This window comes from Phascolarctos cinereus, unplaced genomic scaffold (assembly GCF_003287225.1).
Source record: "Phascolarctos cinereus isolate Bilbo 61053 unplaced genomic scaffold, phaCin_HiC Scaffold_3;HRSCAF=262, whole genome shotgun sequence".
NCBI classification, from domain to species: Eukaryota; Metazoa; Chordata; class Mammalia; order Diprotodontia; family Phascolarctidae; genus Phascolarctos; species Phascolarctos cinereus.
Window position 1 is genome coordinate 55,594,828 of NW_027555736.1, and position 27,517 is coordinate 55,622,344.

Below are 27,517 nucleotides of genomic sequence, written 5' to 3' on the forward strand. Positions count from 1 at the left end.
GAATTTCCCTCTTCCCAAGTCTAAGGAATATGTCAGGCTGTCTGGCTTCTCCATCCTTCTTTACCACAAATTCTAAGGTAGACTTTTCAGTTCCCCCCAAAGTACCCATCATTTCTACTTCTACAACCAATTCCTCCTTACTGTACAGAGTTGTGTCCAGGATAGTTGTTCCTTCTCTCAATTATTTTGTCTTTTGAGTAACTGAATTATTCATAATGTAAATTTTAAAAATTATTATCTTTTCTGTGTTTGGACAGGGGAGGGGGACTGACAGACAGAGAGACAGAAAGAGACAGAGACAGAGATAGAGATAGGAAGATCCAACAGATGTGTGGATAGTCAATATCATTATCATATCTATACTCTGTGTAGTTTTTGATCTGTGTCCCACTGTATTGATCTTCACCCAAATCATCTTTGCCTCTTGTGTTTCCTTCCCAGAAACCAGGCTATGTTTATTCCTTCACTCTACTCTTTTCATCAATGGTACTTCTGATTTCTATTTTTTTTTTAATATTGTATTCCACAGGTTAAAAAAAAAATGAGCACATATCCACAACATGTATATTATGGAACTTATAGAAGAATGAAAATTAAAAACAGTGTGAGAAAAGGGTGAAATAATTTTTGTTCTTTGAGTCGATAAGGGATGTGCTAGAATTTGTTGAGTAGGAGAATGATATGATCAGAAAAGGAAAGAGTTGAGGCAGGGAGACCCATTTAGGGGCTATTGTAATAGTCCTTGTGACAAGTCTGACCTAAAGTATTATCTATGTGCATGGTGTGGATGAGACTAATGGGAAAAATCTTGATGTCTAAACCACAGATGTTGGCAACCAGTTGGTTAAGTGGAATAAAGGAGAGTGCAGAGACCAATGGCATTGAATGCCTGGGTGACTGGATGAATGGCAATGCCCTCCACAGAAATAAGGAAGTTTTGAAGAGGGAAGAGCTTGAAGGGAAAGAGAATGGGACTCTTAATCACTGGTCGCTGAGCCATAGCTATTTGGAGGATGGCTGGCCCTGGATATTTTGGGGGTGAGGGGAGTTTTCCCAACGTCACTTGTGCAATTTCTGATGTGAATGTCCTAGGTTTTCCCTCTCCATAACTATCCTGAGAGGCTTCTTCTAAGCGTGGAAGGGAGAAAGTTGGGAACTGGTACAATAGAGAGAACAAGCAGACTGAGGGGAGTGTTGGAGGATAAGGACAGGTGTGGTTTTTGTTAAAGGCAAGCTGGCATAATTGACTATCATGAGGAGTGTGGATGTGAATAGTTTTTCCACTCTTCCGTTGGTCTATGGTCAACATTTTCATTTAAGAAAATATTTGGGTTAAGAAAATGACCAGGAATGCCCTTTTTCATTGGTGTAGGGGTTCAATGTACTCTAATCCTATGAGAGCAGTGTAATGGAATTGATCACATAAGCATGATTAACAGTATACTCACCTTTAGTCATGGCCCAGAGTAGCAAAAGGGATAAATATAATGTGACTGCTACTATGTGGGCTGTATACTCATACTTCCTACCTGACCTAAACAACACTTAACCAGTCTGTCTGAATTCCCTGAACACATGAGTTCCTAGATACAGTTCAGGTACTTAGACACAGCTACTCTCAGCAGGAGATACAAGCATTCCCCATCTGTTTTCCACTTGAGGCTTCTCAGCGGGTTGAAGGGGAATTTGGGAACCAGCTCCAGTTGTCACTGCATTTCCACTAGCTGATCTTTCCCCAAAAGAGACCTCTAGTTCTGATGTCTTGACCTGGTTGATTCATCCACTATGATCCAGCCAAATGGCATGTTCATCACTTGTGGAGTCATGGAGTAGAGTGAAGGGTGGACCAGGCATGGGGAAAGGTCGCTATTCCTTTGAATCATCACTTTTTGAATGTTTGCTGACCAGCATTTCTGTAACATTTGACACATTCTAGTTCTTTTCATATCATTTCAACTTTGTGGGTTGGGGTCAATTTGATTCACATAGTTTATCATATGTCAACTGGGCATTGACATAATTCTGTTACATAGACATCTGAGAATATGGGTTTTATAGCTGGAAGCCTTCTTGGCTACTACCTTTTGTGAAATACTGGCCTTTGAAAAAAAATGAATGATATTCTTTTATGTTGTATCTGATATTCCCTCTGGTATCTGACTTGGCAGAGTAGTCTGGGCAATTTCCTACCTGTCACTCCATTTTCAGATTAAAGCCTTCTTGAACAGATTTGCAAGCCCAAACACAAGTACATTTTACTACCCCTTCTTAGATCTACTCCATTCCTGGCCAAAAGCCCATCATTACTATATTTTAAGTTATTTTCCAGGGATCCAAATCCTTTTCTCCAGACACTACCTTAACAAGTTTTTCACTTCCCAGATTTTGCTGAAGTCCTACCTTTAGTGGCAAAGCCAATAGCACAAGTGCCTTGTAGGCATTCAGCTTCTTGCCTGGGTCTATTTAATCCCTAGCAATGTGCACCAGCTTACTTCGAGAAGTACCAATTGCCCCCCATATATAGAAGGCTCATGTTTATTCTCTGCTTGTAGAGTCCTTTAAGAAAAAGAGATGGAGAGGTGGTGCCAAGATAGTGGAGAAAATCCAGGAAGCTGCCTGAGTTCTCTCCAGTTTCCCTTAGAAAAAATATTAAATCAAGCCTCTAAACGGATTCTAGAGTGATGGAAACTACAAAAAGATGGAGTAAAACAATTTTCAAGCTTAAGGTAACTTAGAAGGACCTCAGGAAAGGTGTAAAATGAAAGGGTAAATGAAATGAAAGGATAAAAGGGGAGTGCATCCCAGTGCTGACAGTGACTGGGTAAGCCAGCAGGAGGCTCTTAGCCACAACACAGATCAGCAACTGAGGCCCCTCAGCCCTAGCTCAACAGGCCAGTAGCACAGTAGGCTAAATGTGAGGCCTCTGGCTCCAGCACCAGAAGCTTGGGACAGCGTTCCCTGTGCCCTGAGCAAGGCTCAACTTTAAAAGTCACAAAATAGGCTAAAAAATGAGCAAAACAAGAAAAAGAAAAAAATCCCTGACCATAGAACTATTATGGCGACAGGGAAGATCAAAACACAAACTTAGACGAGGACAACAATGTCAAAGTGCCTGCATGTGAAGCCCTAAAGAGGAATATAAATTGGCCTCAAGTCCAAAAGGCCTTCTTGGAAGAGCTCAAAAAGGATTTTAAAAATCAAGTAAGAGAGGTAGAAGAAAAGTTGGGAAAAGAAATGAGGGTTATGTGCATGCAAGAGAGTCAACAGCTTTGAAAAGGAAGGACAAAAACTGACTGAAGAGAACAATTCCTTAAAAAAATGCAATTGGCCAAATGGGAAAAAAAAATCCACTGAGGAAAACAACTCCTATTTTGTCCAACTATATGCTAATAAATCTGCCAATCTAAGTGAAATGGATGAATATTTACAAAAAATATAAATTGCCCAGATTAACTTAAAGGAAATAAAATACTTAAACTCATTTTAGAAAAAGAAATTGAACAAACCATCAAGAAGAAAAAAATCTCCAGAATCAGATGGATTTACAAGTAAATGCTACCAAACACTTAAAGAACAATTAATTCCAATACTATATAAACTAGTTGGAAAAACAAGCAGAATCCTACCAAATTCCTTTTATGACACAAGTATGGTGCTGATACCTAAACCAGGAAGAGCCAAAACAGAGAAAGAAAATCATAGACCAATTTCCCTAATGAATATTGATGCAAAAATTTTAAATAAAATATTGGCAAAGAGAGTCCAGCAATTTATCATGAGGATAATACACTATTACCAGGTGGGATTTGTACAAGAAATGCAGGGTTGGTTCAATATTAGGAAAACTATCAGTTTAATTGACCACACTATTAACAAAACTAACAGAAACATATAATCTCAATAGATGAAGAAAAAGCTTTTGACAAAATACAGCATCCATTCATATTAAAAACACTAGAGAGCATAGGAATAAATGGAGCTTTCATTTAAGACGATAAGTAGTATCTATCTAAAACCATCAGCAAGCATTACCTGTAATGGGGATAAGCTAGAAGCTTTCCCAATAACATCAGGGTGAAACAAGAATGCCCATTATCATCACTATTGTTTAACATTGTACCAGAAATATTAGCTTTAGCAATAGGGAGAAGAAGAAGTTGAAGGAATTGGAATAGGCAATGAGGGGGAAAAAACTATCACTTTTTGCAGATGATATGATGGTATACTTAGAGAATCCTAGAGAATCAACTAAAGAAGTACTTGAAATAATTAACAACTTTAGCAAAGTCGAAGGATATAAAATAAGACCGCATAAAGTATCACCATTTCTGTATATTACCAACAAAGCCTAGCAGCAAGAGATAGAAAGGGAAATTCCATTTAAAATAACTGTAGACAATATAAAATTTTGGGGAGCATACCTGCCAAGACAAACCCGAGAACTATATGAACACCATCACGAAACACTTCACACAAATAAAATCAATCTAAACAACTGGAAAAATATCAATTGCTAAATGGGTAGGTCAAGCTAATATAATAAAAATTACAGTTCTACCTAAATTAATTTACTTAGTGCTATACCAGTCAAACTACCAGAAATTATTTTATAGGGCTAGAAAAAATCATAACAAAATTTATCTGGAAGAATAAAAGGTCAAGAATATCAAAGGAATCAATGAAAAAATGCAAAGGAAAGTGGCCAGGCCATACCAGATCTAAAACTGTATTATAAAGTAGCAATCATCAAAAGTACTCAGTACTGGCTAAGAAATAGAGTGGTGGATCAGTGGAATAGGTTAGGTACACAAGATACAGAAGTAAGTGGCTATAGTAACCTATTATTTGATAATCTGAAAGACTGCAGCTAAGAACTCATTATTTGACAAAAACTCCTTGGGAAACTGGAAAATAGCATGGCAAAAACTAGGTGTAGACCAGTATCTTACACTATGTATTAAGATAAGGTCAAAATGGATACATGGTTTAGACATAAAGGATCTAATAATAATAAGCAAATTAGGAGAGCAAGGAATAGTTTACCTGTCAGATCTTTGGGGAAGGGAAGAATTTATGACCAAACCAGAGATAGAGAACATTATGAAATGCACAATGAATGATTTTGATTATATTGAATTAAAAAGTTTTTGCACAAACAAAACCCATGCATCCAAAATTACAAAGGAAGTAGAAGGCTGGGAAACAATTTTTACAGCCAGTGTTTCTGATAAAGGTTTCATTTCTCAAAAATATAGGGACCTGAGTCAACTATATAGAGAATATATAGTCAAATATACAGAGAACTCAGTCAAATTTGTAAGAATACAAGTCATTCCCCAACTGATAAATGGTCAAAGGATACAAACAGGAAGTTTTCAGATGAAGAAATTAAAGTTATCTATAGTCATATGAAAAAAGGCTTTGAATCACTATTGATTAGAGAAATGCAAATTAAAACAACCTCACAGCCATCTGATTGGCTAATATGACAGAAAAGGAAACTGATAAATTTTGGAGAAGATGTGGGAAAACTGGAACCTTAATGCATTGTTGGTGGAGTTGTAAACTGATCCACCCATTCCAGAGAGCAATTTGGAACTATGCCCAAAGGGCAACCAAATTGTGCATACCCTTTGATCCAGTAATACCACTACTAGGTCTGTATTCCAAAGAAGTCATAGAAATGGGGAAAGGACCTACATGTACAAGAATATTTATAGCAGCTCTTTTTGTGGTAGCAAAGAATTGCAAAATGAGGGGATGCCTATGAATTGGGGAATGACTGAACGAGTTGTGCTTTGTGAATGCGATGGAATACAATTGTGCTATAAGAAAGGATGAGCAGGTGAACTTCAGAAAAACCTGGAAAGATTTGTATGGACTGATGCCCAGTGAAGTGAGCAGAACCAGGAGAACGCTGTACATAGTAACAGTAACACTGTGCAATGATCAACTATGATTGACTTAACTCTTTCAGCAACACAATGATCCAAGACAATTCCAAAAGACTCATGATGGAAAATGCTATCCACATCCAAGAAAGAATTATGGAGTCTGAACGCAGATCAAAGCATATGATTTTTCACTTCTTTTTGGTTTTTTTTTCTTTGTCATGGTTTCCCCCTTTTGTTCTGATTCTTCTTTCACAACATGACCAATGTGGAAATATGTTTAACATGATTGTACATGGTTAACCTATATTAGATTGCTTGCTGTCTTGGGGAAGAGAGGGAGAAGAATTTGGAACTCAAAATCTTATAAAAGTGAATGTTGAAAATTAAAAAAAAAAAGAAAGGAAAAGGGGACCTGATAAGCAGAGCCCTGAAAGATTTTATTTGTTCACTTCAGTCAATCAGTTGTATTTACATAAATGATGCTCTAGGGGATTTCCATAATTTTAAATCATTAAAGATGTGGGAGCAATGTATTCAGCACTTAAAAGATTTGTTTCCATTACTCTGGTTGGGTTCTGTCCACTGACCCAAATCGTCCCTCTCCTTTGAATCAGGAAGACCTTAATGTTGAATATCTACTAGCCGTTTGCCCTTTGACAAGTCATTTTCAGCACTTTGAGCTGCAGTGTCTTCATCTGAAAAAATGGGGATAATGAGACCAATAGCTCTGACTTGACACAGTTGTGAGGGTCAAATGAGTTAGGGTATAAAAAGACACCTTGCATAACTTTAAGCACCGTATAAATGTCAGGTTGTTACTTTTATTAGTTAGTAACAATAATAAATAATAACCTAGAATTGTTAACAATTGTTGGCACTGTTGTTATTAATCATATGTTGTTGTCACTATTATTAATTAAACTTATCAATGCCTTTATGTTGTTAATAATAACATAATATTGTTATTATTCATAGTAATAACAGTAACAACTTGACTTTAATAACTGTAAGAACTTGAAGTTTGCAACTATTTTATGTAAATTATCTCATCTGATCCCCATTTAGTAATCATCATCATCTTCTTCATCATTACACAGACCTGCTCTTTCATCAAGCTAGGGAAGTCCCAGTATGGAAACACCCCCCCCAACAATTTAGATAGGTATGTGTTCTGCTGTTCACAGCCTAAAAGGTTTTCCTTAGGCTCTAGAAGGGTCTTTCAGTATATATGTGTCAGAGATAGAACTTAAACTCAGGGTTTCCTCACCCCATGCTCAGCTCTCTGTCCACTAGACCACACTGTCTCTCACCATTATTATTATCATACTACTATTAATAATAGTCTTCATGAGTCACTGTGGCCAAAAGCAATCATCCTCTTGTGACTTAACCTTAGATGGCATGGCTCTCCCAACTAATTGTTCTCCTTGAACAATTGACATCCCATCTCCTTCACAACCTGTACTCAAAGTCATTGTAGGACATATCAGAGATTCTGTTTGCCCTGGCATGACTTTTAAGAAGCCATTGTCTTCTTTCTCCACAGGTAAGCATTCTGAGTAGGATGTTGGTAAAGGATCAGGGGACACAGCTTGATTCATGAGTAAAGAGGTTTATCCTTAGCTCTACTTGGCTTGAAATCCTGAGAAATATGACAAGGATAAGGCCAAGGGAAGATGGGTTAAAAATAGTGTAAGCCACCAAAACCATGGGAGGGGAACTTGCCTCCTTGACAGGCAATCGGGAATCAAGTAACTTTGGGTTCTGATTTGGTATAACGATTTTGTAAGACACACACACACACACACACACACACACACACACACACACATACACAAGCGCACAAAAGGGACTTTTCTTGAGCATTACTGTACAGATGTAACTCTCCTGTCTGCCAAGTCATTCTACATTTTTATTGTGATGAAGAGATAGCAATGGAGGAAGAAATCTCTTCATCACAAAGCTCAGTGGGAAAAAAAAGGAAAGAAAGAATCCCAAGACATTGTCATGTATTGCTGGTTATTTTCGGTGGTTAAAAGAATTATTTGAAAACAAAGGAGCCTTTCACAAAGCCTCTAAAATACAAAAGATTTAATAACATTTACATCTGTGTATCAGCCATGTCTGTAATGCAAGTCATGAATAACACATAAACCAGAGCATAGAAGGAACAGAAGTGCTCGCACATCATTTAAAACCCGCCCCACCCCAGCGTCAGCAGAATCAAATGCACAGCAGGAGCAGTTCCAGTTGATACACACACAATATAGACATTGAAAATGGAAACATATTAATTATGTTCCTTCAGGTTCTGAGAGGAATGGAATTCAGGAAACCTGGCCCAACTTTGCTCCCATTCAAAGTCAAGAAGACAAAACAAAACAAAAGATTCAAATACAGTACATGGAGCTTGGAGGTTGGGTTGTAAGGGGGTAGTTTTGTTTTAGAAATGGTGGACTGAGCTTTAGTGAACGTTTGCCTTGTTTTATTTATTCACTTGATTCTGCATTTGTGGCTTGCCCCCGACTGACTGCAAGGCATGGAATGGAAACAAAACCAAGGGAAGGAAAGTTGGCTCTGAAAGAGGATGGTTGCTCCAAATGAACAACTTGCAAAATAGGAATTAATTATGGAGCTGGGCTGTGTATATGTGTCTGTGCGTCTTCATCTGTAAGAGTCCAGGTGGTCTGTGCTGAAACACACCCTGCCGGGAGATAGGCTGGGTCTTCCCGGAGACCCCTTGAGTACCATACAGCAAAGAAGGGCCAAGGTGCTCCCTTCATATGCTCGGGAGCTTGTCACTGACTGTCTACTGTCAGTCAATCAACGAGCATTTATTAAGCACTTTCTATATTCCAGGCACTGTGCTAGCACCAAGGATACAAAGATGACAATGAAATCATCCCTTTTCACAAGGTGCTTTTATTTTAATGGGGAAGATAACAACAGTCTTTATTTTTCCTAGGCCTAGACTTGGATCTGTGCCTTCCTAAATCAGTCCTTCCTACCCCATTGCATTTTTTTCTCTTAAGGATTGGTGAACCACCTCAGCTTTGCCATGAGACAGCCAAAGGTTCTTGTGGCAAGGACAGAGAGCCAAGAACCACATATGTAATGTGAGTTTTCACTCATGTTCTGCTGTTGCTTCTCTTCACTCTCCTTTCTTCTGTACCTTCTGATCTTCAAAGACTTCTGTCATTCAAAACCAGTGTACTTGGGTCCTGAAAGATTTCAGGATGACTCCTATGGGTGTCATGGGGTACCTGTCCCCCTCCTTATCCTAAGTCTCTTATTTCCTAATGAAATCTCAGTCATCACAGCAACAAGAGATTAATAGTCTTCCCTTTTTATGCAGTATAAATGCTCAGTTCCTAAGGATAGCGTTTCAGGGAAAGTTAAATGTAATTGCTAAATAATGTAGTCACCAGATCTTATTTTAAATGAGTAACTCTTCCATTGTTCTTACTGCTACTGTATACATACAGGCGTGGGCAAGTGGTTGCCCCAACCAGACCATAAGGGTATGTACACTTCAGCGTTTGGGTTTCAAATGTTGTACCACATACGGCACCGTAGTTTATGTATAATAGATGACCTGCATTTACAGAGATGGGTGGTATACAGATGTAAATGTTATTATTGCTTTTATATTTTATGTTCTCACTGAAAGATCATTTTGTCTTTGAATAATACTGCTCTTCCAATTTTTTTTTGTTGGGGGGGAGAGGTTATCTTTTAAAGAGAATATGAAATGGATATTGTACATCATATATTTCTTAAAAGTAATTTGGAATTTTAGGGTATGGGATTGGTGCTGACTGATACACTGCCTGGATGAGATATATCCCCTGGAAAATAACAGCACCAGGCTCGTGGCTGCATCTGTCTAACCTCATAATTCACTTTCACATTGGATTATGGATGCTTGCGTTCAGTGAGTCTATCTTCCCTTTAGGTATTATTTCAGCCCTTTGAGATAATAAGGAAAGTTTAATTGCGTTGTTAATTGATTTTTTGCACAACATTATTACCTTGATTGATTGCGGAGTTGATGAAAATGTTAGACACAGGCAGAGCAAAGGCTCAGCCCAGTAAGGAGGGAGAGCCTTGTGGAGAATAGATAACCTTGGTGTTAAGAGCTATATCCTTCAGATATGTCTTCCCTTGACATATTGATGGCCCTTGAAAAGGGGAAAGCTGATTGTATGCAGAATGCAATCATTAAAGCCACTTCAGCTGGCTGTTGATTAATTTGTTTTTTCCTGAAGGATCTAGTTATAGAGAAGACCTCACTAGTATCAACAGCAGCCATTTTCTATGCCTCTGATAATTCTTAACCCTCTAAGTGAAGAAAGAAAAATAGGCTAGGGTGGTTTCGACAAGAAAATGATTGGAAGATGTGCTGGGACTCAGACACTGGCACATCACCAGGTGTCCTCAACCTGGAAATGCTCTCTTTTCTCATCCAAGGGGGTTATTTTTCCAATGCCAACTTTGGCCCCAATATTCTAACAGCAGGACTACTTTCAGGACTTCTGAGAGGCTAAGACCTGGCCACAAGATCTAAACAGTGATGTTCGAGCGCCTAGGCATATTTCCCTGGTTTCCAGGTAATATTATGGCTTTCTCCTGTTTGCTTCCTGATCTGATAACTATTGTTCTTAATGTAGCCCAGGAGGTCCTCAATTTGCAGGGACTCAATGGGGGCCCTTCTGTTTTGTACCCCAAGTTCTCCCAATAATGCTTCTTCACTGACTCAGGAAGGAAGTCCTGAGGATGAATGAGAAGGAAGAGACTCTGTTAGATAAAAGAGATCTGGGACTCGTAGACATATAATCACACTGTCCTAACCTTCCATTCCTGTGATCATGCCAAAGTGGGTAGGACTGATCCTTTAACCTTTCACACATCATCTAACAAACTTTCTCTTTTTCACTTCTTTTCTTTTTCATAGCTATACTTGGTGTTCATTTAAGCCAAATTTCACTTACATAAAAATGGATGCAGAAAACAGCATGTGATTTGCTTCTCAGGTTCCAGACCTCCTTGGTGATGACTCTATGTAGCTTTCCTTGAAGATTAGATCTTCAGGGCGGTACAACATCATTTTGGCAGAATTTGGGCCAAGGTCTTAGATAGTGTTCACTCTTCAGGTTATTTCTTCATTTATAAAGCAAATTGATGTAGAATATGCAATCACCTCTCCCCCCTTAACCTAGCCACTCTAGCCCTAGGAGCTGAGCTTCTCTAAGCTTCAATTAATGCCATAATGCAATTTTGGCCAAATAGCAAACAACTTCCTGCTTGACTCAAGTGATGTCCTGGACAGTCGTTGGTAATTTGTGCTCCTAAACAGGGCATCGACTTGTTGGGGCCAGATGTCTTCTATTAGGCCAAAGGCTCATGTTGGTGGGTGGGCTCTGTTTTAATGGCGGGCGGAGTTGAGCTGGTAACTCACAGCAGAGTGAATGCCCCCAAAAATAAATCCAAGCCAGCAAAATACAAGGAATGTTTCTAGTAAACAAAACAATGAATGGCCATTATTATTAATACCCAGACCATCATCACTGATGACCATATCTAGACCATTCTAGACCCTATGACCTGACCCAGATCATCACCCTGATTTAGATGGTCAGAGAATTGTGCCACTGTCTATATATTATAGATGAGACATGGTGAGCCTGTCCCTAACAAAAGCTACTTGGAATAGACATTTCTGCTATTTGTTACTTTGGCAAAAATAGAGGGCCTTCTCGAAGTGTTCATTGAAACTTCTGATATTTTTACCTAATTTCTACCTTTTTTTCATTAGCATATATAGTTTTAAAGGGTTTTGGGGAAAGGAAATTGAAAACCAAGAAATAATGAAAATGCTTTGGCTATTGCACAATGGAATTTTTTAGTGCCCCAGAATAAGGCTAAATGTGTGTGTATGTGTGTGTGTGTGTATACTGCAGCCTTCTCTCAATTGGGTCATATATCAGTGATCCTTTTGTTTTCCCTTTGGAGAAAGCAACTTAAATAGGGTGTCTTGGAATTAGGAAAGATTACAGTAATATCAGTACAGGAAAGGTTTATTTGGATTCTAATAAAGTGCATCTGGAGGCCCGAATGCAGTGGGCCCCAAAAGGAGATGGACCCTGTACCTCATCCATGGAGGGTATGTAATATGACAAGGCCCTTGTTTTTTACTGGGCCTGCTTAATTTTATTTGAGAGACTCTCTTTTGCAGCTTAAAAAAAAATAAAATAAAAAGGCAACTTGTCTTTATCTTCAATGACTCTCTTGAGAGGGTTTGGCCTCCTGAACTAGACAGAACTCTGGATGCTTTTCCTCCTTTTGATCTGAGCTCTCTGAGCAGCCACAGTTCTGAAACCCAAAAGCAGATTTCACTGGTGAGCTGTGCCTAATTTGAGTTCAAACTCTCCAGAAGGATCCCCGCTGTTTAGACTTATTCATTTGAGGGGGAGGCCCAAAGCCTTGCTGGGTAATTTTTTCCCCTGAAAGTTTTCTTTCTGCCTCATAAATCAAGGTTTGTTTCTTAGATTCCATTCCAGTAATCCAAAGAAAGTATCACTCTTTCCTCTTTCTGCTAATGTAATCTGCTCATCCCTAAAGTGAGTGAAACACAAAGGGAGTTCTTTCAGTTATCAGCAATTTGTGGTGGATGGACTATCAAACCTCAGTTAATCAGGACTTAAATGATCAAAAGTCTTAATCAGAGTTGGTTTTCTAAACCTCAACTTTAGGAGAAAATAGTATATCCCAAGAAGGCTGGTGATTTCGATTTCTTACAAAAGGAACCTTCAGGCCATATGAGGCAGTCATTTTTTATACATCTCCATTTCCATATCTTTCTCAATGGTACAGTCAAAATGAGGTCTTGGTGTTCCTCACAAAGAACACCCCATCTCTAGTCTTCCTGTCTTTGTATAAGCTGTCCCAATTCTTGAAAGATCCTTTCTCCTTAACTCTGTCTCTGCAAACCCCTGATTTCCTTCACAGCTCCCCTCCAGTGTTAACCTCCTCCATGAAATATGAACCATCATTTTGACAACTCCCCACTAATAGAAAAGCTTGGATTTATGTTAAAAATATTTTATACATATAGGACAGCTAGGTGGCGCAGTGGATAGAATGCTGGGCCTGGAGTCAGGAAGACTCATCTTCCTGAATTCAAATCCAGTCTCAGACACTACCTGTGTGACCCTGGGCAAGTCACTAACCCCTCTTTGCCTCAGTTTCTTTATCTATAAAATGAACTGAAGAAGAAAATGGCAAACAACTCCAATATCTCAGCCAAGAAAATGACACATGAGATCACAGAGTTGAACACTTAACACTTGAATGACTTAACTAAACATATTATCTCTGTATTTACCTCATGCTTATTGATTATATTGTCCTATGTATCTGCATCTATATTTCTATCTCCACCTCAGAACTTGAGAAAACTACAGTTCAGAAATTCAAACCTCAGGCCTGTAAGATCTTGAGCTATAAACAAAAAATTCAATTACTGTTACTTTATTATGCTTGCTAAGGCAGGAAAGTGGAAATGTATATTTGGCAAAGATCTTTAATGAAATTTAAAAGTTAAAGGGCTTCTAGATAATACTAAATTAATTTTAAAATTCCTTTAAACATAACTTCCCTCATTTCGCTCCCACCTATATACCTCAACCAGAGGTAGAGAACAATGCAGCTTTGAGGCCACATGTGGCCCTCTAGGTCCTCAAGTGTGGCCCTTTGACAAAGTCTGAAATTTATAGAACAAATCCTTTTGGTAAAGGAATTTGTTCTGTGAAGTTTAGATTCAGTCAAAGCCACACTTGAGGACCTAGAGGGTCACATGTAGCCTGGAGACCGCAGATTCCTCACCCCTCCCTCAAGAATTGTGATCCACTGAGGTCTTACTCTGTTAGAAATGTATAAGGAAATTGAAAAGATGGAGGGAGAGTGTATATGCATGTATCTATGCATGTTTGTGTGTATTTGTGTGTATATAAAACCATCTGTGGTACCTATGGGCAAAAAATATTAAGAAATTTTCAGACAGAGCATAGCCAGGGTCAGACATGAAATTCCCATGCCAAGCCATTATTCTAAATATATAAAAAGGAGCCTTGTCATTTACTTTTATATTTCTTCTTCACTAATAAAATCATAATTATCTGATAAGATTCTAAATTAAAATGATGCTTTAGAATCAAATTCCTGTTTTTACTTGATTCCTTCGAAAAGAAAAGTTTTAAATCTTTGGATGCTGTTTGGCCAATCCCCCTATTATAATCATCTCACATGAGATCATGTCATATAAAGTGCTTTTATTTAAACTAGCATTGAAATGTCAGGTGTTACTGCTGCTGCTATTGTTATTGTGGCCATTAACATCTTCCTTTGGTTTTGGTCTAGATGGGAACTCCCTGTGTGGAACTTGGTAACACATGTTTAACTGTTAGTCTTACAGAGTTCTTTAGAATGAAGCATGGTTAAATGACACACCCATTGTCCATGGATAAGCAGCTAATATTCACAAGAAGATGTACACGAATCAAGGTCTTCCTGACTCCCAAGCTAGCCCTCTACCCAATGTGCCACATTGCTTATTATTATTATCTCCTCATTTTTTATGGAGTTCAGATAGAAATGTTCCTGGGATAAGTGTTTATCCTGTTATTATTCTTTTATGTTTAGTGTTCTGTGGACTTTCGCATAGGTTGATAGAGTAACAATTGCTTCTAATTGAAAAAAAATGTATCAGGAGGTAAATTCATCTTTAGCATCACCATCCTCTTCATTATCATTTTTTTTTCCTGGCCATGAAAATAAGCCCTGACCCAAATATACTGTGCCCAAAAGCAAACTGGCCATGGCAGAAATGGAAATCAGGCAATAGCCTTTAGAAAAGGCCATAACTTCCCCATTGCTTCTCTTCTCGGTTTCCCTTGTGCTAACTTGGCTGGAGAATCTTTGGTATCTGGAGTTGGAGGTGAGTGGTGATGCCACCGATCTAAGCTGTAGGCAGATGGTTGTATATGAAAATCTGTGCAGTGAAGAGCAGAAAGAGGAAGCAGTGGAGGGGTAAGGGGACAACACTGGTTTGGCTTGTGAGACTAGGGCCAGTGTTCTTTGGCTGGTCAGCTACGTTGTTGGCCATCGAATGATGTGGGAGAGTTCTGTGTTGATAAATGATGACAGGTTTCTCTCTGGCATTTCATGGTAAGTTTGGTGAATTTACTTCCTCTTCCCATCCCCTAGGAAATCCCAGGATCCATATTTGCACAAATTTTAACTGTCTATATGTGTTGTGCAAAAGAGTCCTAACTTCAAGCATAAAAGATTGGTGTATAAGTGTAGTCAATAGCAAAAGGATTTATTCAGTGCCTGAAATTAAGGCCAAAGGAGGGAATGTCTCCTACACTTGTTCCCAGAAAGACTTCAGCACCATTTGTGCAAACATGACACGTTGATCATTACAAGACCAATAATTGGTGACCAAGAGCACCAGTATGCCTTTAATTGCCATTTCTAAATACTCATTGCTGGGCTTTTTTGTTTTTTTGTTTTTGTTTGTTTTTGTTTTTAAGAAAAAGAAAGAAAGAAAAAAGAAAAGGAAAAGAAAAGGGAAAAACTTCTCTGGCTTCTTAGCTAAATTCATGCTGCTCTCTAGTGGTCATGCTCTTGACTGCAGACTGAATAAAGAGGATAAAATTGAATGTGGTAGACTTGGGGGAAGTTGGTTTTTTTTTATTTCTTTTTCTTTCTTCTCCCCCCTATCCGATAGAATCATAAATTGCTCAAAAACAAAGAAAAAAAATGAAGTCATACAAGTTGAACGTTGTCCGCTGTGATTGACAGCCAGGCTCTTGTGACATCCATCAGAGATAGGGAGTGAAGGGCACTTAACAAGTCTCACCTGATTTGCATCTGATCTTTGCATGTACTTTGGAATACAGCCCATCTCAAATCCATTAGGCCCTACTTAGAATACATGAGCAGAAGAGATGGGAAACCCACTCTTCCCCCAAATAGGGTTGGAAAAATCCCCAATTTCTCCTTTAGAGAATGGTGGGTTGGTGTGAACATACAGATACTTATGTCCATACACATATATATGTATACACACATATATAAACACACAGTTTTCAGGATTCCTTTTTAGGACTTTTTTAATATAAATATGCAGCATGTATTCTACATGTATGGGGTAGGTATATATCTGTATCTATATCCTTTTGGCAGTTATTTTTTAAGGTGTTTGTATGAGAGTGTTCATTGTAGCTTTGAGTCTAAATAATCTATAACATAACATAAATATTACTCTTTGTTCAAAAGACAACCTATGGTCCAAACCAAAGCTTATGTTCCTGATGTTAGTTAAGGAGGAGAGAGGGAGAAAGAAGTCATCCTCAGATCTCTTTCTCTTTTGTGAATGTTCTCCTCTCTCCTTATTCTTTCTCTCCCTCCTAAGCATATCCCCCCCCCCAAAAAAAAAAGCCCATGACATCTGAGGAAAAGAATATTGACTATTCTCTTGCCAGGCTCCTGTAATGGAAACATTACCTTCCAGATAACTTTTAATCTGTCAGCCTAATAGCTCCTTAATGTGTAAAGGGTTTTAAATATATGTCAGTCAGGTCTGTATAAAACCATATAGTTTGTGGCCTGAGTGAGTGGAACTGACTCCCTAGACTAGCACAACATGACTTCTCAAACTCACTAAATTTTTTCCATGGGCCTGGGCCAGCCTTTCAGTTTTTCACTAGCATATTAGGTGAGGGGAAAACTTACCTTGTATTTCTCCCTCCACCCCCACCCCCGCCTACTTTCTTATGTCTTTCTTCTCTCTAAAAATGACAAGCTTCATCTCCAGCTGCACTGAGAGCCCAGCAGTGCATTTCCACAGGCTGTAGTTTATCACACATCAACTTGTCTGCTTGCTCACGCTGAACATTTGTGTAAGCCTTCCCCAGCCTGGGATGCTAACTTCACATCTTTGTATTCCTATCACCTTCACTACAGATTTTTTTTCCGACATCCTTTCCCTGCTGACGGCTTTCTTTTCCTCCGTCTCTTTTTCTCACAACCAGCCTGGTGAGATTGGACATGCCCCAGTACTCGGTGGAGCAGAGCATGGTCTGTGTTCTCTTCCAATGGGGATGTTTACACACCCACCAGACCCCACTGGCAATATCATTTCACCTCTGGAGGCCCACTGGAATCCGAAAGTTTACTATCCTGAAAGGGTAGAAAGATTGAGTCTGATGCCTTTCTTTGAAGGGCTTTTGCTATCTATTGCCTTAGCTTTCTCTGACGTCAGTAGTTTTGAGACAGATTTTAGGCATTCTAACCACCATTTCGATTGCCTGAACCAGATTTCCTGAATGATACTTGTGATTGTAATTTCTAATATGCCAGGCATACAGTGAGCACCTAATATATGCTTACTGTTGCTACTGAATAAAAGGGTTGGAAACTCACCTGATCTCATTGGTTTATTAAGCCATAAGGCAGTATAGCCATGGCTGGCCTGCCTTGAGAATCTTTATTTCTGAACAAAACAGAAAAAGTTCATCATGAGGAAACACATAATCCCATGGCCTGAGTAGCAAAAAGTGATGGTGGTTCTCAACTAGGTGAGGAGGTTTAGAGGAATGAAATTCTGGCAAAGTAATTAAGAGGAAAAGTAGCTGACCTGACTTCCAGGTCAGTACGCTAGCCATTATACCACACTGCCTCTCTAAGGCTGATTTAAAAAAGGCTTTTTAATGTGGGTTTAGAGCAAGGAGAACAAGAAAGGGTTAGACTTGTTTGGGGACAAATGGAATAAGAGATGACAGCAGAGTCATGACTTGTTTCTAGAGCAAAACAAACAATAACACTAAAGAGTAATGATAATAGCTAACATTTCTATAATGTTTTAAAGTTTGCAAAATACTTTACAAATATTATTTCATTTTATCCTCTCACCAACCCTGTTATCACCATTTTACAGTTGAGGAAACTGAAGCAAACAGAGGTTAAATGACTTACCCAGAAGAGCTAGTAATTGTATAAGGCTGAATTTGAACTCAGGTCTTAACTCCAGGCCCAGAGCTCTATGCATTGAACCACCTAGATGTCTCTATCAAGACTGGCAGAAGTGGTAGGGACAGGAGGAGGTTATAGTGGCTGTTAACCCAATCAAGCAGACTTTTGTAACCCCTTCTCCCCCACATATGCTGAGGGTGACACTTCATGGCTTTATGACGGTTCTTTCTGTGTCCGTTAGGAGTTGGGTGGTTAGTGCACTCAAAGGGACACTTTCCCCTTTCATCCTCATTAATTTCATTGATAATTACTTTGTCAGAATTTCATTCCTAAAAATCCCCCACCTTTTGGATACTCAGGCCGTGGGATTATGTTTTTGAACTTTCTTGTTTCTTTGTTCACCCACACTGGCCAAGGGAACATTTCCCAAGCTACTGGCTCGTGGCTCAGTAAACCAAGGAGAACAGGATAGTTCCCATCCCCATTTCACAACCCCTTTTTATTTAGGGGATGAAGGCATCTATCTACTCAGCCATGTGCACTGCCCACTCCTGACACCTTCACGTTTTTGCAGATAATCCCAGCCTTTTGCCACCCTCTGCCAGGAGACATGACTTATGTAAAATCAGTAAAAAAAGACTGTGAGGCAGATGCTTGACGTCACCCACATGGATGGACATTGATGGAAATGGGGAAAGTGGGAGGAGAAGAAGAGCTGGCAGGTGGGGAAGACATTACCCATTCTCCCTCTATAGAGAGGGGTACAGCACACCTTGTTTGTCTCTCTGTTGGAGACAATCAGAAAGCCTAAGATGCAGGAACCAGGCAGAGGAAGGGGAACTGCTTTGGGAGCAGCTCACCTGGGACTAGGGTGTAGCCATCAAGGAGGAGGAGGTATTCCAAGTTCTATTGTTTGGCCTCTTAAGTTCTGCTTTTTCAGACCAAACCACGGGTCTTCCACCCTAGTTATGCCTCTGAATGACACAGAGAAAGCAAAACCTTTCAGCTTCTCTCTCACTGTCATCTTCTCAATCAAACAAAATAATCTTCAGACAGGAGTGGGCAGAACAAACATGGTTAAAAGGGAATTGAAGCCCAAGATGGGTGAGAAGATAGAGGGTGTCTAGATGCTTTAAATTAGTTCAAATGAGTCTCCTGGCCAGCTGAATTATATGCCAGGATACTAAAAGAACTCACAGATATGATTACTGAACTGCTGTCAAAAATCTCTGACAAACTATAGAAAATTGGAAAGGCACCAGAAGGTTGGAGACAGGAAAACATTGCCCAGAATTTCAAAAGGAGGAAAAAACATTAGATTTTGAAAAGTATGTACTCCTGAACTTAATCTGGGTCCTTCCTGTAATTCTAGAATATAGCATTGAAGCACTTTGTGAATGTTTAATGAGGAAAGGGGGCACCTACTCTTTATGAGGCATTGGCATTAGGAATAGAAAATAACAAATGAATCAGCTCCTTCCATCGAGAAACAAATTCTACAAGGAGGGTATGATACATAAGCAAAGAACTATCTACATTATATACATATACACATCAGGCAACTAGGTGATGTGGTGGCTAGAGCTCTGGACCTGGTATCAGGATGACCTGAGTTCAGATCTGGCTACTAGTTATATGTCCCTGGGTAGGTCATTTAACCTCTGTCTGCCTCAGTTTCTTTATCTATAAAATGGGAATAATAGTAGTACTTGCCTCCCAAGGTAGTTGCGAGGATAAGATGAGATAATATTTGTAAAGTGCTTTGTAAACCATAAGGAATGATAGAAATGCTAGTTGTCATAGTATGTGGAAAGAAAGAGATCAGGGAAGGTTTGGTAGAGGAGACGGTAACTGAATTAAGCCTTGATTCAGAGAAGTGCAGAGGAGGAGAAGATGCATTCTAGGTCTAGGGAATGGAGGTGCAAATGCATGGGGTGGAAGATGAGAGTATCAAGTTCACTAATCAGTTGGAGTTCAAGAAGGGAAGTAGCTGGATGAGTAGGTGGGAGCCAGCTTGTGGGTGGCCTTCAATGCAAGGGCCAAGAGTTTGTATTTTATTCCATGAGCAATGGAAATGCACTGAGGATTTTGGGGCAGAGGAATGACACAATTCAATCTTGCATCTTAGGAAGGTTCTTTGGTCACCTATATGGAGAATGTAATTTAGTAGTCTTGGTAAAAGATGAAAAGGGGCTGAACCAAGATGGTAGCTCTGTGAGTGAGCAGAAGGAAATGAAAAAGCTTGTCCATACATGAAGTGCTGGTTAGTGGATTAATGTCATCCTGGAGGAAGGGGTTTATTGTTATAGTATAGGCCTCAGTCTTATTAAGTATATTTATCTTGAATGGTACTAGTGATAGATTATACATACACTCTCCAAAAATCGACCTAACTAATTTAGGAGAGCTTTATCATCAGATTAGCCTTAAGGTTATGAATATTTCAGCCCACAGAAGCTTTTAAAGACCATCATTCCAGGTTATACTCCTCACTCTCTCTCTTTTCTTTTCTTGGTCTTCCTCTACTGTGCTATAGAAAACTCTGCACTGTGGAAGCTATCTCTATCCCTAGACTCCACAAATTGGAAGTAACTTCTGCCCCATGACCTCTTCTTATGATGCATTGATTCCTCTCAGAACCTCCATTTTAAGATGGATGCCCAGGCCAACCAGATCTGCATTCTTCTCTGGCTGTTATATATTGTGCTTATTGATGGCAGAGACTTTCTTTCTGCTTGTATTTATATTCCTAGTAATCAGCGCAGGTCTTGGCACATATTTAACCCTTAATAAATGCATGTTGTCCTGATCTATCTTCATATTCAATGAAATAATAGACTCTCCAAGTCTTGAAGTATTTTGAATAAAAAGATGATATGCTTCTGAAATTTAAGGAAAGAAGAACTAATAAGTTGGATAACAGGATCAGGATCCAGAAAGATCTTGATGGGTTAGAGTGATAGGTGTAAGATAATAAGATGAAATTTATTCATAATAAATGTAAAGGGATACACTAGGATTCAAAAATCAAATGCACAAGTAGGAGGTAAGGGAATATTATTCAAGGAATAATTATTCAAGGGAAAAGAAGACTTGTAGATATTAGTTGACTTCCAAATTGAAAAGATTAAGCAATGAGACATAAGTGACCAAAAAATCTATAATGCATCCTCAGCTTTCATGAATAACAACAGCATGATATATATAACAAAGGAAATAATAGTGACACTCTATCCTGCGCTATGCGGACATAATCAGGTCAGTACCCCACACATTAAGAGAAATATTGATAATCTAGAGCCCAGTCAAAGGATGGAAACCAGGATGGTAAAAGGGCCATTATCATGAAATATGAGGACCTGTGGAGAGTTGGGAGTATGTAAACTGGAGAAGAAAAGATTGAGGGAAACATAATCACTGTCTTCAAAAGTTTGAAGGGCTGTCATCTAGAAGAGGCATTAAACTTATTCTGTGAAACTCTAGAAGATAGACATTAAAACCAATGTGTAGAAATTACAGAGAAGCAAGTTTCGGCTTTATGAAGTCTTACCACTGTCCTAGGCTTAATGAGACATATGTTAGTTCTTACCAATATTGACAAACCATTGAACAAGACATTTGGCCAAATTCCAACCCCGTATGCATATTTGTGACCTGAAACACCTCATTTAGGCATATTCACTTCTCTGTCTTTTCCATGACCAAATGGAACTGGCCGAAAGTCTCCATCTATATCCATTGCAACTCCTCTCTGGTCTCACTTAAAATCCCTTTTGAGACAAGCTAGGGGCTTGGAATGGGTATGTATGAATAGGGTAGGAAGGGTCAGGATTGAGACTATGACTTTCTATCCAATTTTTGCCAATATGGAGAAAGTCCTTTCTCTAAATCTTTTCAATTTTTTTTTGCATTTCTCCTTAGCACGTGAGCATACTATGTACAAGTGATATATTTAATTTAGCCTATACTCTGATTCAATTCCATTCAATTAGAATGTTGTAATCCTTTTCTCTGTTTAAGGCTTAGCTCAGATCCCAGCTCCCTCTTGAGGCCTTTTCTTATCCCTTTGGTTGATAATGTAAATAACAACTTTATATTTACTTCATCATTTACTTCATTCTCATCTCCCTTTCCCCCATTTAAGCTTCCTAATAGTAGAAACTTTGTTTTTGTATCCCCAGTGCCTACCACAGTGCCTGGCACACAGTAGGTGCTTAATAAATGTTTATTGAATTAAATCAAATTGAATATTTTATGATTATCCATAACACAATAATATATCCAGACCCTCAACCAAAAAAGATCTTTTCCAACTTTCATCATCCAGCTTCTCTCATCACTACTAATAGACACTTAACATCACTTAGTAGAATTCCTAGACTGAGGGGTCCTCTAGCCCCTAAAATCTACTGGCTGATTGGTCCTTCTTAGAACCACAGATACTTTTAGGAAGACAAAAAAAGGGGAGAGTGGGGGCAGCTAGGTGGTACAGTGGATAGAGCGCAGGCCCTGAACTCAGGAGGACCTGAGTTCAAATGTGGCCTCAGACCAAACACTTGACGTTTGCTAGCTGTGTGACCCTGGGCAAGTTACTTAACCCCAATTGCCTAAGAACAAACAAACAAACAAACCAAAGGGGGGGGGATCAGATTCAGGTGCACAAATTGTGTTTTGTTTTCATTGACATATTTGAAACCTGTCTCAGAGTCCTCACAAGCTCAACCCCAGACTGGCCAGGGTTGGGAGTAATGTATTAGGCCTCTCTAAACAAACTGTTTGCAGCTGCTCCACCGGTTTAATCCTTCACAGAATGGAAGTTTCCAGTTCTTTCTCCAACATCTAATTCATCCCTAAATGTTATTTTGACATTCCTGGTAATAATAAGGGAACAGAGACTTGGTTCCTTGGTCCGTGGGGGTTGGAAGGTTGGTGAGAGAGGAAAGGGGAGAGCATTTGTTTGAGCTGAGCGTGGTAGATGTTCTTCTTCTGAGCTGGCCGATCCAGAAGAGACAGCTACTGAGTCAATTAGCACTGAGGGATCAGCTCTCCTAGAAACATCTTAAGGGGCAGAGAAGGCAGAGCTCATATGACCAACTGTGCTTTCTTTGCCTTTTTCTGTCACTGGCATCTAGATAGAAGCATGTAGAGGGTAGGATTATGGAATCATACATTTATAGCTAGAAGGATGTTAGAGAAAACAAGTCATTGTTTCTTATTCTCTGTCTAGCTCTGCTCACAAATAGCTTCTCAATAAGAAATTTTAGATAATGGTGGTGGTTGAATTCCTAATATTTTAAATTTGTTTTTTCTCTATGTTTCATAATTACATATATTCCAGTTCAACCTATACTAACTAGTCTAATAAGCTTTTGTATGTAATAATATAACAATAATAGCTCACATTTATGTAGTCTTTTATAAGGTTTACAAAGTACTTTGCATGGGTTTTATCATTTGATCCTCAAAACTCATTATATCTCCCTGTCATGTAGGATCTGTTATTATCCTATTTTTATAGATAAGAAAACTGAGGCTTATTGAAATTAAAAGAACTTAAATTTGCCCAGGATCATATAGTTTGTATGCATATAGATGCTATATGTCCGTTCCTTTAGCAAAATATTAAAAATATCATCTCTCATAGGTCTGACACTACTAAGACAGCAATTGAGATAGTACATAGAGTTCTACGCTTAGAGTCAGGAGAAAATGAGTTCAGATACTTCCTTGGACACTGATTTAGCTGTGTGACTCAAGGACAAGTCATTTCACCTCGTCTAGGAAGCTAGGTTGCACAGCAGATAGAACACTGGAATCAGGAAGACACATCTTTTTGAGTTCAAATTGGTCTCAGACACTTACCAGCTGGGTGACCCTGAGCAAGCCACTTAACCCTGTTTACCTCAGTTTCCTCATCTGTAAAATGAACTAGAGAAAGAAATGGCAAACCAATCTTTGCCAAGAAAACTCCAAATGGGGTCACACACAGTCAGATAACACTGAACAATAACATCATCAGTTATTTCATGTGTAAAACAGAATAATTGCATGAGTAATACCTACTTCTCAGAGCTTTTTTAAGGCCTAGATGAGACAATGTGATTTAAGTGCTTCTAAAACCTTAAATGTCGATACAATTGCCAATTATTGTTATTGTTGTTATTATTATTCTTACTATTGCAGTTAACCACATAAAATGTACTCCAGCATAATAGTAATGATAATGGTGATGGTAATAATAATAATTAATACTTGACTAAAAGGAATAAAGAATATAAGGTCCTACTGGGTCTATTACTGATATATAAATAGCATTTGTCTCCAAAAAGCATTCTTAACTACATCTCAAGGTTGTTCCAAGTTTCAAAGGAGTCAATGTATGCAAACTTCTTTCCAAGCTTTAAAGTGCTTTGTAGAAGTTAGGTATTATTATTGCTGTATTGAGCAGTTCTTTATTTCTCCTGGATGGCTAGCAGCATAGTAAGTGGAAAGAGTAATGGGTTTTAGAATCCTGAGTTCAAATACCATCTCCGCCATTAATGATCCATTGATACTATAGCTAGTGGAACTTATGTTAATAGATATAGAGGGAATTTCTTGATCCTGAGTTGGCCAAGACAGAAGAATGTAATTTCTGCCTAAAAGTAGAGACAATTATCACTTCTGATTCATTTAAACATTTATATCTTGGATTAGCTGAATTCTAGGTTTTCAGCCTAAACCCCAAGGAAAGATGAAAGTGGCTTCAGCCACATTTCCTGAGGTGGGTAGACTGCCAAAGAAGCTGCCTATTGTACCCTGGCAATCAAAAATCAACCAATATACCCTGGATGGTCTTTCCTATCTAAATAACTCAAGTCTTAGGACAATTGGGTCTCCCCCAGCCAACCCTCCAAGTGATACTGTCACTGCATGGAAAGAGGCTAATTCCTGGCTCCCTATAGGCATCTTCAGGGCTGTAACTTAACCTGCATAATTAGAACACACATTCCAGAAGGGGAAAACATTGAAAAGATAAAGGGCGTCTTTAAAACAGATTCTTCCCAATACAATTTTTTCATAATTATAGTTTTAAGAGCTTATGGTGATGGTGGAGATGGCCACTTAAGAAAAATTAGGAGTCTCATTTGGCAAGAGATGATCCCTCAGGAGACCATACATCGTCATCTTTCAGGGGCCCCCGAACAGCCGCCGTGCTCTGACAGCTGTGCGTTGCACTGATGTATTATAAGCATGCTTAGCTTATTATGACCAGAGCCAGCTATTTTAATTAAAAACACCACATATGTCATTGAATGTGTTGTATTTCCTCCAGTCCTGAGACGTAATAAGTCGGGGAGATACAAACAAATAAATGCATTGCAGATGTGCCCGGAAACCAGCTCCTACTGAGGTACAAGCAGCGGTTTTCCAAATTTGGACCTTTGGTGCGCCAGCCATCCAATGTCCTCCAGAGGGGAATAGGCCTGGTGTCATCTTCACCATTTATGTCAATTGATAGAGCTGGAAACAGAGGGAGATCTGGGAAGACAGGAGAAAGGGAGAGAGGAAAACAGTCACGTCCTTTCATTTACAAGCCAAGCTTGTCATTTGATAAACAACCTTTCATGAGCTCTGAAGTCCCAGAATAACACACAGGATCAGGCCCTTTTTTTGTGGGTTGGTTTTTTTTTTTTTGTCTTTTTAATTTTTTTAAACACAGGCTCCATTTCTGAAACAATCACATCCCAGCTGGGAAGGCCGGTGGAAATCTAGGTGGAGAAACCAAGGGAGAGGGAGTCTCCGAGGAGACAATACTTGCTTAATTTAAGCAATCACAGGCTGCCAGAGTTCAAAAATTTCAGCTGACTTTAAGCGTCACTAGCCCGACCACCTTTCTCCCTAGGCGAGCATTTGTTGTTCGGCTGCCAGACGGTCCCTGTGCCTCTGCCGAGATGCCTGCCCAACAATTGAGCATCTTCCTTCCAGGATGGGATTCGAGGTGACAGCTCCTCACACTTTAGCGCTCCCATCACCTCGAGTGATGGGGATTCAAGTCGAAATGAGAGTACCCTGCCCCCAACCCCCCCAATCCTGCAAACTACAAATGTAGATTGACTGAGGGTCTCCTTAGGCCTCCAGACCCAACCTTCATGACAGAACAGGCCTGCTAGGAACTTTACAACTGCAACGGGTTTTCTAATGATGTCTGGGGAGATTTTTTCTTTTTCTTTTTCTTTTTCTTTCTTTTTTTTTTTTTTTGCAGGAGCAGAAGGAGAATACTACAAGTGATAGGAAATGATGTCAGCTTTAGTTAGGGCAGTAGACAGCGTTAGAATATACTTGGCATAATATGGCCTCGGTATCTCTGTCAGCATCTCTGTTTTCTGTCACCATACACAATCCCGGGCCTGTCTGTACTCCTGACAATGTCTTTTCAGATCAGGCATTCGCCAGTTCGGAGACTGGCTCTACTCACTACCACACAGCCTCCTTTGTTTGAAGTCTGCCCTTGTGTCATTAATGCTCCTGATGTCTATTTAAATCTGACGGTGAATGCAGTATCTGTTTTCCTGTCAAGAGATCATTGACAATATTAATACCTCATGTCCTTGCCTCATTTTCTAAGAGCTGACACCTAGCTGCCGTCTCCTGAATTCATCAAACGGAACTCTCTCCCCGGGATGTAGAAAAGCAGTCTTGCTTCCAGGCCCAAAGAAACAGGGTGCACCTCAAAAAGGGCTTTTATCAGAGCCAGCCTAAAAAAGAGACCCTGGGAATGCACTGGATAAACATTTCATGCCCCTCCAATTTAGAGAACAGGCTGTAAGAACCCCCAGCCCACATTCCAGGATGATTCCTTGTTCCATTGGGCATCTGATTATATGAGATCCAAAATGGAGATTCACACCAGAGATCAGCTTAGGGAAAGTAATCATGTCCCTAGATGCTAAAGTGGCAACAGTGGTTATCAGGGAAGAAAGAAGAGAGAGAGAGAAAGAGAGAAAGAAGGAAGGAAGGAGGGAGGGAGACAGAGAGAAGCAGGAGAAGAGGAAGAGGGAAAGGAAAGGAAGGAAGGAGAGAGGGAGGAAGAAGGAGAGAAAGAGAAGGAGAGAGGGAGAGAGAAAAAGGGAAAGAAAGAGGGAGGGAGAGAAGAAAGTAAGGAGAGAGAGAGGGAGAAGGAAAGGAGGGAGAAAAGAGAGAAGGGAAGTAGAGAAGGAGAGAGAGAAGCAGGGGAAAAGAGAGTGAGGGAAGAGGGAAAAATGGAGGCAGAGAGAAAAAATGGAGGCAGAGAGGGATGAAGGGATAAGGGAGGGAGCAACGGGGGGTGCTCACAAGGATATGGTAACTAAGACATTTGTGGTTTTACTCAAAAGGACAAATGTGTTTTTTATGAAATATGACAACCTTATCCATTTCTTTTCATAAAAATTCATGCTGTCCCAATGCTGTACAAAGAAATTAACATCCTGCAGCACTAGCTTTCTAGGTTCTTGAGTAGCTTATTTGAATCAATTATATTGAAAGGAGCCTGGGTGAATTTTGAAAAGCATCTGAAATTCCTCAGGTCTTAGGGCTGCGGGAAATATAAACCCTGTCACAAAGCA

The 27,517-nt window shown here is 39.4% G+C and overlaps 1 protein-coding gene across 1 annotated transcript in view; it reads left to right on the forward strand.

Moving 5' to 3' along the window:
* The window catches only part of LRMDA (leucine rich melanocyte differentiation associated), a 1,318,218-nt gene that overhangs the window by 1,283,490 nt on the left and 7,211 nt on the right, over window positions 1-27,517 (forward strand). The window lies entirely within an intron of this gene.